Source organism: Eutrigla gurnardus, assembly GCF_963514095.1.
Source record: "Eutrigla gurnardus genome assembly, chromosome: 1".
NCBI lineage: Eukaryota > Metazoa > Chordata > Actinopteri > Perciformes > Triglidae > Eutrigla > Eutrigla gurnardus.
Window position 1 is genome coordinate 23530281 of NC_139915.1, and position 12438 is coordinate 23542718.

Genomic DNA, 12438 nt, shown 5'->3' on the forward strand with positions numbered 1-12438 from the left:
TACTCGAGTTATTCGAATAACTCGATTCTAAAAAATGCTCGAGGCAAAAACTCTGCCTCGAAGCTACGTTAAATTCCTATCTCAGCAGGGATCATTGTTCCACACGGACCATTTTTTGAGGAGGCCAGGACTCCAGAGTGCAACCATTTAGGGCGCACATGCGACCAAAAATCAGTGAAGTGTGGCTAAATAAAGTATGTTCCTTGGTCGCACAGGTGCTCCATTGAGCGGGTCTGTTTATGTGTTTAGCATAATGTTTTTTCCCCATTCTGACCTGAGCGTCAAAAACGAAGACAATTGTCGATCGTTTTTTAGTACAGAAAGTCGCTGTGCCCGTAACACCTGTCTCCCCTCGCACCGTAAGATACCGGTCCCGTCTCACTGTCTTCCCTCGTACCGTAAGATACCGGTCCCGTCTCACTGTCTTCCCTCGTACCGTAAGTTACTGGTCCTGTCTCACTGTCTTCCCTCATACCATAAGATACTGGTCCTGTCTCACGCGTCTCCGTCCGAGCCGGTGTCACAAACCGGTCTTTTGATCTGTCTCTGGTTCGCCGCGGGTGGGCCGACATTATGCAGTACGGTCAGAGCCTGGCTGGGAATGCTGCTTTTACTGTCGGAGCGTCTTCGTTCAGAATTATTAAAAAAGCACCAGAATCACAACCGGTACCGGGACAGGTGCATGGTGGGCCGAGTAGTTAACCAGACAGTTAACCATGCTGAGGTCTAAATCTGCAACTCAGACTGTTGTGTTGTGATCAGTGTTCATGCTCTCATTTTAAAAATAAAGCATACTTCGAACAAAGTGATGTCTGCCTCGTGCAATAGCATCTCACAATGTTGGTTTTGGCACTTATCTAGAATCTTACAGCTGTCGTATACTTTGCAACGGCTGTTTAAACTAAACAAAGTTTAACTAAAAAGTTTCTCAAACTTCCCTTACACAGATGCAATTAAACATGAAGATCCACATGAGAGCTTGCTTTTTAGAATACAACTGCAAACTTTTCTGCTGCAAAATGTCATTTAAGATCTACTTTTGCAATCTCAGTTTTTTTTCCACTTTTTTGTGTCAGCTCTCGGTCCAATTTCAGGAACAAATGTTTGAACTTGTCCTTTTATATATAGAGAGTCTATTTTTATTTTTTGGTTAATTCTTTTATTTTTTTGTGTTCTTGACTGCAGTACTTGTGCTTTATTGTTTATTCTTTGTAAATATCGTACACACTGCAGACCAAGGCCAATTCCTTGTATGTGAAAAACGTACTTGGCAATAAACTCCATTCTGATTCTGTTTGCACTCGTCACTTTTTACACACAAAAAGACCACAAAGCTATCTCTGCTTCAGCACGTATAGCATTGTTTCTAGTCATAATACAGCAGGCAAATAGAGCAGGTTGCAACAGGGATGAAGCTACAGCGTACTCATGTACTATTTATAGTAATAGTAAATACTTGTAATTAAATATTGGACTCTAGTGCTCACCGCCATTAACAGTTGTGGAGACAATTCAAAGTCCTGCACTTTGACACACATGTAACTATTGGGATGAAATTATCATTTATAAATAACCGAACGCTGAGACGATTGAAAGACAAATTAAAGGAAAAGCCTGAATAAATTAGAGGAGCACTATTACAAAATGCTCCAGTACGGGGCTCGACGGGTCATTGAATGCTTTGGCGAGGATGAATCACATGCTACGGCCTTCACAGTCGCCAGATCTCTACCCAGTTGAACACTTCTGGAAGATTTTGATCCAACAGGATAGAGAGCACTGACATTGTTGTGTAATTTGTTACCCATCTTTATATCTCTTCCAAATATTTCTACCATTTCCCAGGACACTGCTTTAAAATCAAAAGACCCCAAATCCTAAAAATAAACAACTAGTGCTTTTAAATATTTGACCCTATATTCCATCCCAAAACCCACACAAATAATACAACAAACAGCATACTGGCTCTGACGGTCATCACCACTGTGGAGGGAGGAAAGCCCTTCCTTAGACATGCATGCATGCAGCAAAAATCCACAGCAACTCTGGAACACAGAAAATAACTACTTCCAACTGTAGAATGAATGAGGTAAGCATGGAGGGTCAAGCACCACTGGCCATGGGTCGAACTGCAGTTCAGTGACGCGTAAGCCTCTCGCTCATTTCTTGAAATTCCTCTGGATTAAAGAAAAAACAATGAAGTCGGGGCAGAGAGTGGCTTACTTTTGCCACTCACTTTTCTTTTTCGTTGTGCATGGAGGGGAATAAAAGAAAGTAATTAAATGCTGATAGATGTATATGCCTTGAATATGCCATCAAAGTGTACAGCAGGTGGAAATGGCAGATTTAAGGTAGCCTATTTCCAGCGCTTCAGTCAAGTATACAGTATAATCTATTTATGAGGAGCCGTCCAGTGGGAATAAGACCTTAATTCCCCCAAAACATAGTGTGTTTGCTGTTCCTGGTAACATCATCCCTGCTCTACATAAGATGGGAGTGAAAACAGCTATATGACTTATAAGATACACATTCTTATACCATTTAATTTCTCTATTTTTTCCCCTCCATGTAAGATATGAGCGATCTGGGATGCGAGTGTCTGGTTTTGTTCAGCATTTACGACGACATCCATCCAAACTAACCTAACAGCATTTAAATATCAGCCCAGGAATTCATTTTATTCTTGCCGTGTTTCACCCTTATGTTACAAATTCACCCACAATAGCATAATAAAATGTTGAGGCACAAAGCTCTCAAACAAAAACCACTTTGAGTGGAATTATGAGAAAAGACAAAAATTCAAAGTCGCAATAAACATCGGCTCTGCTGCGGTTAAAAGCAACCATTTGGTTCCAGTTTCAAACTAAATAACTTCTTTCTCCTCCCTTCCATCACTCTTTCCTCACGTTTCCATGGATACACCCCCTTCATTGTTTCTCTCACCCTTTTCCATCCTTTCTCTTCCAGTATATCCCTTCCACTCCCTCATTGATGCTACAGCTCGAGGGGAAAGCAATGTGGCTGTATTGTGATGATCAGGATCCCTCGCTGGCCCCTCCCCCTTGATACATATGAAAACACATAGGACAGAAAATTTATAATAATGCACTTTAAAAAAAAAAAAATGTAAACAGGATTAACGTTCTGGTACAATATTAATCCTTTGAGGGAAATACTCTTTTCCCTTCTCTTTGGAGATCAGCTACACAACAGTGCCCCCGGAGACAGGATGGAGATTTAGTGTCTTGCTCAAGGACACATCAGCAGTATAAGTTTGGTTTCTCTGCTCAACATAACCTTATGGTGCCATCGTGAACTCATTAAATGTCGTTTCCTCCTGTATACTGTACTTGCAGCTCAAGTTCATCAGAACAGACAGCCGTCACTGGGCCTCAAAACACACAGCAGACAGGCCCCTACCTGGTCTGTGTGATATACGATGTAACATTAACAGGACATTAATATTAGTATAAATATGTGGACGACTATTTACATGAGGCCAAATAATCCCATAATGCAACCCTGAGGGATTCAAATAAATTGAAAGATCTTAATCATTCCATCTGAAATGACACTAAAAGCTTCACTGCGCACGGCAGAGCGGTAAATGGACTCGCTTTTATACGCAGCCTTTCCCATCTCATCACTGCATGTCAACAATCGGCCATTCACATTCACAAACACAGTCATACACTGACGGCGGAGGCAAGGTGCCAACCTGCCCATCAGGATCTAATCTAAATGCCTTCACACACCAGCGGCGCAACCTTCGGGAGCAATTTGGGGTTCAGTCACTTCGACGCGTTGGTCCAGTGGAGCCGGGAATCGAACCCCCACCGATCTTCCGGACGACCTGCTGTACCCGCATGCAAAGCAGTTGGTCCATTACAGTCCATTTGCCAAGTCTTGTGAGATGATGCTAATCCGGTTTGTGCCGTCCACTGAAGTTCACTATCCTCCAAAAAAGAAGTGGTTTGCACAATGTGTCGTCCAACCATGTCAGACATCAAAAGTGTTTACAGCTCTTCTGAAAAGACCGGACTGGAAGGTGGAATGAAACGCCAGCCGTCACAGAGAACAATATTGTTCAAATATGGGGATAAATATGCACATTTTCTGAATGTCTCTCCAAGATGTTGCTATGCACCAATACCGACATCGGGGGCCGATTCTGACTCAAATAGCTGGCTCAGGTATCATGATATTTGGGCTGATCTATTGAATTAAATCGTATGTTTTACTATATATACACACACACACGTTACATACTATTTTAATTCCCGTTTAGGCACTGATGAATATGTTATAGTGTCTCTTATATATTTTTTAGTGTAAATTTCTATTCCAGTACTTTTTCATTACATGCTTATTGTATGCACCATACACAACCAAGACAAATTCCTTGCAAGTGAAAACTTACTTTGGCAATAAACCTGATTCTGATCTGATTTGCCGCTGTTTAAAAAAAAAAGGTTTGCACTTGAATTGCAATTCCTGTTCATTTTAAAAGATATTTTTTGTGAGGGACACAACTTATTTACACATTTGCATCTTTTGGATGAATGTCTGTTCACTGTGAATTTATTTGCACTGTTTTTCATCACATATACAGCTCATTCTCCACATCTTGCACACTGCGTGAACCCAGCAGAAAGTTGTGAGGACATTACTGGGGTTTTTTGTTCACTTATTACTTATAAGTTATTACTTACCTATTATTTGTATCTTTCGATGGCCCAGTTATTACATTACTTTTACCAAGAATTATAATAAGTTATGATAAACTGTGACGACACATTTAGGCCATAAATCTTGACTGGTTTTAGATTTTGAGGCCAATGCTAATATTGATATTTCAGTTTTGATATTGATGTCAACTAATAGTAACATAAAAATACAAGTAACATTGTCCCTAAGATACACACTGAATTGGACCTTTTACAGTGTGAAAATAAACTTGTCAGTGCTCTCTGGAGGTTTTTGTATTGTTAACACTGATATTGGTAAAAACAGGTAATTCATTTTTTTCAAGCTTTGCCCTCTGTATATTCCTCATGTCCCATTAAGTCCCACAATAGACATTTAACCAGCAACTTCATCGTCTTATTCTCCAGTGCAGCTCATTCTCACTCGTTCACAGCCTCGGCGTAAAACCCGATATCAGCAGTAACACCCGAGCGACACAAGGCGTCAATCAGACAAACGCCGTAAAATGGCTGTACCGCCTGCGTCTCCCAGAAGAACAACTCCGTCCATCCACACGGAGGTGCAGCTCAACCCAACACGCAACTGTAAAACTACCAAGGTAACGGCCCCCAGCAGCATCGGTGGCTCGGGCGCTGCACACAAACAGTGTCATGACAAAAAGCCTCATCACTGACAGAGAGAGAGAGAGAGAGAGAGAGGGAGAGGGGAACAGTGTGAGAGGACGAAGAGGCAACGGGAGGATGGGAAACAGAGACAATATGAGACGGAGACAAAACATTGAAGCGTTCAACACACACACACACACACACACACACACACACACACACACAGCTAAAATTACATTCAAGAGGGCATGAACTAGGCCAATGCTCTGCACTATGCAGCAAAATGCTAGTTAGCTAAGTGAACAGAGGCTCGCAGAGGCATGAAGGCTGCATGCGGGTCCCTATGTGACCGAAATGCTCATTACACACAGCATCATTATTGTCATCCCAGATGCTCATGGTCCAATCACAGCTCAACACAGGGTCATGACCTAGAGATCATGATCAGGATGCAATCAGATTGAAAGAGAAGGGAAAAGGAGAGAATAGACACCTCTCCACATGAGAACAAAACAGTTTGTCATTTCAGCTATTAAAAAAAAGTATAATTGACAGATTGTGCGATATTGCAATTTGTTAAACCGCAGCGAAATGAGTTAAACAGCTTATCTTTTGCACGCAGACAATTTGGCAGGATTTTAGTGGAGGACCGACTGACAAACTAGACTCACCAGACAACTAGCAACAACTTCACACAGCGAAAAGCTGGCAAGGACCACATTTAGCCAGACCAGCAGCGAGACCAAAACCTGACAGGCATGACTCGCACCTAATAAGCATTACATACTGGAGAAAAAAACTCCTTCACCGTATACACCCCAAGAAGCAGTGGTATTTTTTCAATTCTTCACTTATTTATCAGCAGCAAACAGATGCCGCTATGTTGCCAGTTGTCTGGAAGTGAACAAGTCTTCATTTTAAGCATATAAATGACAGGAGCGAGAGACTGCAGCCATGCTAGCGGCTCTGTGAGTATGTGTTGCTTTGAGATAAATTCTAACATGATCACAACTACTTTCAACAGCTTCGGTCCGCGCATTAGCATGCTAACATTTGCGAAGTACAGCTGGGGATGATGGAGAAGTACTTTCGTTTTGCAGTTATTCGGTCCTAGTATTGGACAAAATGTTCAGTTTGACATGATGATGGCTCTCGAGGAAGATATTACGGTTTATCCCTACATGAATATATGCACCAAGCTTTTAGGTAAAATACAGGGTTTTAAAAGGAGAATTTGCCATCAGCGTCACAAATTTGATTAAATAGATCATATTGTACCCATCGTCTGTAAAGTTATAACAGCAGTAGACAAGTTCTTGCTTTGAATCACAATCATATTAACAATAATAAGCATTCACGCGGCCCAGTGGTCAGATTATATGCCCCGACAGCGAAACATTCAGTCAAACACGTCATCTAACAATTTGTATTTCTTCTTAATGAAGCCATATAGAGGAAGTTGTTGTTAACAACAGAAGGATAGATTTTGTTGTCATTCATGAACAATTGGATGTTGCAGGCTTTATTTTCCCAGAAGGGGAGAGGAGCATTGTGGCGTTCACGTAGTCCCACACATTTACACTTATAGAGCGCAAACAAACAAGGCGGCATCAGACTCTGGAGGTCGTTCAGCATGGCTGTAACAAACAGGCCCTACACATTAGGCCCATTGTGCTTCGAGAAACATCGGCCTCTCTCCCTTTTTTTTTTTTAATGTGCCCGCAGCACAGCCGAGCGCTGCAATGTGCTGACACCATCATCAGCTATTCTCAACCTTTTACCACAGCTATATTCCCACATCCTGAGAAAAAAAAGGGATGGAGAGAGCTAATTTTCATTTATCTTCATTTAAAAAGAGGTGTGTCTAATTTTCAGAGCCTGTGAAGATGATTGGTTTCATCTTTATTAATGCATATCGACGATGTCCTGATGTGCTTTCCGTTTTGCTCGGCTGGACCTCATTCAACGCAGCCGCCCTGCCGCTGATGATCCACGGACGAATGGCTCACGATCCCCCGGGTAGCATACAGATTGTGTAGTAGCAGTAGCAGCAGCAGTGTAATAAGACATTATCGATTTAAACTTGGGGAAATTCATTCATCACTGTACAACTCAAGCTTGCCAAGAAATGACTAGTCTTAACTTGGAGAACTTGCCAGTGCTTTTTGTTGAGCTTGGCAAATTTTCGAAACACTATTATTTAATCAAGATTATCACACATAATGTCCAAAAAAGTAATGATTCTACCAATCAATCTTTCAACACTGCAAATGAAGTTATTCTGATCAACTGTGACTGAATTTGTTACATAAAAATCACAAATGTACTAATAAAGTGCAGAGCGTATTAAACACACCATTAACACAAGGTTAACACCGAAGACAACAAATATAGCAGCCAGCTGAGAGACGGCAAGTTTGCAAATTAATATCTGGCAAGATGCCTTCGAGCAAAAACTGACTGGAGAGGTTATCATCAGATGGTGGAAGTAAGAGAGGCTCAAAACTGCATTTAGGGAGGCAGAGAACTCCAGACGACACTGTGGCCATGACTGCTCATTCACTCGGGGGTAAAAGTCCAGCAAGAGCCAATAAATACACTCTTTAAAAGACAAGAGACGGCGACAGACTCTACACTGAGAATAACACCCGAGCAGCATCACTTGACAAACACACATAAGGCAAAAAAAGATGGCAAAGAGCTGCAATGAAGTAGGATTATTTACCACTGGAGAACAGGTGACTTGGGCAGAGTTGGTTGACACCATTCACTCCCTTTGGTTACTGAGACGATTAAACCAGTTTAGTCAAAGTGTCATTGCAGGACACGCGTCTGCTCAAACCGACGGCAGAAACATGTCACTTTCAAAATTGCAAAACAGAAAGATCTGCCGTGGCAATTAAGATCTGCATGGCGCCGATTGGCTTGGTTGAATGATGCTGAGTCATTCCGATTATTCCCATCTAAATGACCATCAATCAGATGACCCACAGACCATGGGAGGAGGATGTCTCCTTAATTACTGCCAGCCACTGAGGTGCACCGACACCGAACTGCACCAGAGCACAGCTATAGGGCCCCGGGCTGCCAACCAGTATGCACAGTATGCAGCCGGTCCACATGACATGATGAGACACTCCACAGCAGGTAAGCGGGGGGTCAGCAGTGTTATTACTCAGTCTGGCTATGCACTTAAATACATGATATGGCACTGAAGCAGTCCAGTATAAGAGTATGCATGCATATAGCTAGCTAGCTAGCTAGCTAGCTCTCTCTCTCTCTCTCTCTCTCTCTCTCTCTCTCTCTCTCTCTCTCTCTCTCTCTATATATATATATCTGCTCTATATACAGTATATATATATATATATATATATATATATATATATATATATATATAGCAGATAACCTGTAGCCTGGGGTGCTCACGCCCCTCTTGCATCACCATCAGCTCAGTGATGGGACACAGGTATCCTCCACTGCACTAATGAGGGCACTGCATCCCACTGGCTGTCAAGGGGAAGTGCTGTACTGTCTGTGTGTATGTGTATGTGTATATATATATACACATACACATACACATATATATATATATATATGCGCAGGTATATGCAGATACCTGTGACCCATCACTGATCGCTGACAGCCCAGTGATGGTGGCCAGTCCCCCCGCAACCCGGGCTCCAGCTTATCTGCTGCAGTGCATCCTCCCAGTGCATTCAGGTGTCAAAACATATCGCCCTCTGCACTGGCTTGTGACCAAAAAAAAAATGTGGTCTCGTCTGCACGTTAGAAAAACAGCAAAGCCGCCCGGGGCAAGCTTAATCTTAACACTGGTCTGCATGCTCGAAATACACCATTACCCCCCCCCCCCCCCCCCCCCCACCCTTACCCAACCCAACCCCCCGAAACTCGCACTGTATCTTTAAAAGAAAAGGCCCGACAACTTAACAGCAAAAAAACTTTGTTGAAGACAGGCCTGAGCAAGACACCTCGGCCTCCCGCGTCTTGGTAGAAGAGGTGGGTTACGCGCTGTGTATAAGGGGGTAGCCTGGATCAGGGATTTGCAGACCCCGGGCTAACATGGCCTGGTGTAGCCCCTACTCCTTTATGCGTCTCTTTCCCCCATTCTCTCCATCCTCCTCCTCCTCCACCCCTCTTTCTCTCTCTCGACGCCATCTGTTTGTGGCATGAGAGAATGTGGAAGTAAAAAAAAAAGAAAGAAAGAAAAGACGACATTTTGACTGTAGTTGCTGACCTACATCGACCGATTTGTTTTCAGTACAGCGTTGCAAGAAGAAGAAGAAAAGAAGAAGCGCACCGACGGACAGCCGTGTGAAACGCAAGGCGGTTACATCGCCAGACATTACGCGCATACATGTTGTCGCCTGGTCAGGAGGAATTTAATAAGTTACGGTTGAAACACTCCTCCGCCTCGCCGGGCCGGACAAGTCAACGCTCCGGCGGCGGCACACACAACATTACATTCTTTCTTATCACCGTCCAAAGGAAGAGAAGCGTAAAAAAACAAAATCGGGACTCACCTGATTCCAAAATCGGTTTATGGTGGCGGCGTGATTGTGGATTAATTTCAACGTGGGAACGGAAAAAAAAAAGCCCCAGTTAGAGCGGCGGGTCCCCGTTGTGTGTAGCAGGAAGGAGGGAAGGGAAGGCGAGAGGGGCTGACGTGAATGAATAAACAACTGAGCTCCTCCTCAACGCCACAAGTAAACGCGGAATGTGGCTGACTTGGTGGAATTCACCAGCAGCCATTAGACGTGCTCTTTACGCGCGCTGTTATCAATGAACGCCGACGCTTTAAACGAGCTTTACGACCTTTCATGCCGACTGTTACAGCGCGTCTGTCTATGCCATCGTTTTTTTTCAGCCCACTTTTTAGATAATCCGGTTGACAATTATGCAAATGTGTCATTTCATTTTGAAATTAAGAAACAAAAAGCTCGGAGTCATTTTTTTTTTTTTTTTTTACTGTAAAACATATTTTATATGATGTTAACAAAAAAAATCACCAGGGGGCGCTATTGCTGCATCCTAACATCAGGGCTGAATTTGGCATGATGACTAAACCTCCAGACATAAAACATATTAAATGCTTAATTTGCTTTGAATGATAATAATTTTCCTCACAGGGGTTATTCAATACACTTTCATCCCATTCAAAATTGATAAACTACTCAGAAATTACTTTCTACTCCTCCCTCATTGGAAAATCCACAATCTATTAATGCAACGTTTAAATGCTTGACGCAACTGAAAAGTCCATTCACCAGGGGCTTCATGTTTCCACATCACCTTAGTATAAATTGTATATGGAACAAGTAAAGTTACAATGTGCAAAACATATATTTTTCGGTTTTAATGGAGGTGCACATAAAAAAAGCCTTAACACTAACAAATATAACGGTTGGTTACGGGAACCAGCTGTTTGAGTCTCCTTAATGCGACTTTGTCAACACGTTTTTTTTTTTTATCCTCACAATGTGAGTGATACAGGCACACAAACAATTACAACACCAGAATTATAAAAACATTGTGACAATAACTAATTTACGTTATATAATTGCGATTCTAAACCTATGTCAGAGGAAAGCTGCCACCTATATATTTTGACCATTTAGTATGGCAAGATTACAACGTGAGTACCAGATCTCATCAGATCTCACCAGACATTCTTTTTTGTCTGTTTAAATGTGCAAAAACATGAAGAATTAAAATAAGAATCTAGCCTTGTGGTGTACCCAAATGCCTCATGCCCCCCTTAATCAAATCAAAAGCAGTTATTTTCAGTCACAGATGATGTTTTGATTGACTGGATCTAGAAACAGCATTTTCAGTAAAAGCATTGAGACTGTGCTGCAATGATTCCTATCCTGAGAGAGAAACACAACTCTGACACCAGAGGGCACAAGCACTCCACTGAACTTGTGTGACCCAGCATTAAAATGTCTTTACAGTGTCCACATGATTCATCATGTCTGATATGATCCCTCAGTTAATGAATTGCTATTAATGTGGTAATAACCACATCGGTGTTCCTCATATAAACTGTCAGAGGAGATCAAAGCGGCTTCACCACTCAGTTTTACAAGCTGAATGGAAATGATAGTCCGATTGATCGAGTTACTTTCTTGCTTGTAGATAGAAAACGACTGTTTTAAAGGATACAGATGTGTTCCGTGGGTCCTAACTGTGCCTTCCAGTCCTGTTGTGCTGGGTCTGATCAGTCAACAGGGCCCAAGCCCCCCTGCAGCCTGTGATTATCCAGTGTTATTGACAGCACATGCTCTTTTAAATAAAGATGCTGCTGTGGTGCCCTTCAGTATTCAGGCCCATCAATACAAATGTGCTGTGAATTTAAATGGTTGCAGGTTGGTGGTCTCATGCTCGGGTTTAAACTGTGTCAGCGAAGTGAGATGAGTCTTTATTGATTGTTATACGTTACATGGTCGGAGGGAAACTCCACTTGTTTTCCCCCACAGGTAGAGAAGGGCAACCAGACAATGTGCAGGCGTTTGGGAAGCTCACCGGGTTATAAGTCATACTTCTGTCCATTTGAAGGTTGCTCATATCTTTCATCCCAACATATGCCACTGTATGTCTTTCATCTGCGAGCAGAAATAAAAGTGATGTTCTCAGAACGACCTGAATGTGGGAGTTAATATGCAGCAAACGCTTTGACTTACATTAGCACATACTCCTTTTTTTTGCTCTCTCCCCCCTATGCCTGCATATTAATATTCTAGTCTGGTACCGTTGGTTCATCATGATGCGCTACCGTGATAATTTGACTGCCTGCTTTTCGCATTGCAGAAATCTGTGCAGCGGAGTCTTTGAAAGTGGCTTAAAAAATGTTGTTCCTGTGGGTGGTTGATTTAACAGCAAGGCCTATCTCCTCCTCGCCTTCCTCCTCACTGCCCTGCCCGTCTAGACTGTGATTACCATCTGCTTCATCACTTTGGACAGTCCACCAGTGTTCTGTGTGCTCTCTCTCTCTCTCTCTCTCTCTCTCTCTCTCTCTCTCTCTCTCTCTCTCTCTCCCTCCCTCTCTCACACACAAACACAAGCAGCCAACACAATAAAGTAAGACACTAAAGCAGATTCTTGTCAG

At 42.5% G+C, this 12438-nt stretch overlaps 1 protein-coding gene across 1 annotated transcript in view; it reads right to left on the reverse strand.

The window, feature by feature from the left end:
* Nucleotides 1–9876, reverse strand: part of LOC311032318 (uncharacterized protein) — a 16330-nt gene extending 6454 nt beyond the window's left edge. The window contains exon 1 of the mRNA XM_084038995.1: nucleotides 9854–9876. The gene's annotated coding sequence lies outside the window, so the exon portion shown is untranslated. The remainder of the gene's footprint in view (nucleotides 1–9853) is intronic.
* Nucleotides 9877–12438: the final 2562 nt, after the last annotated feature.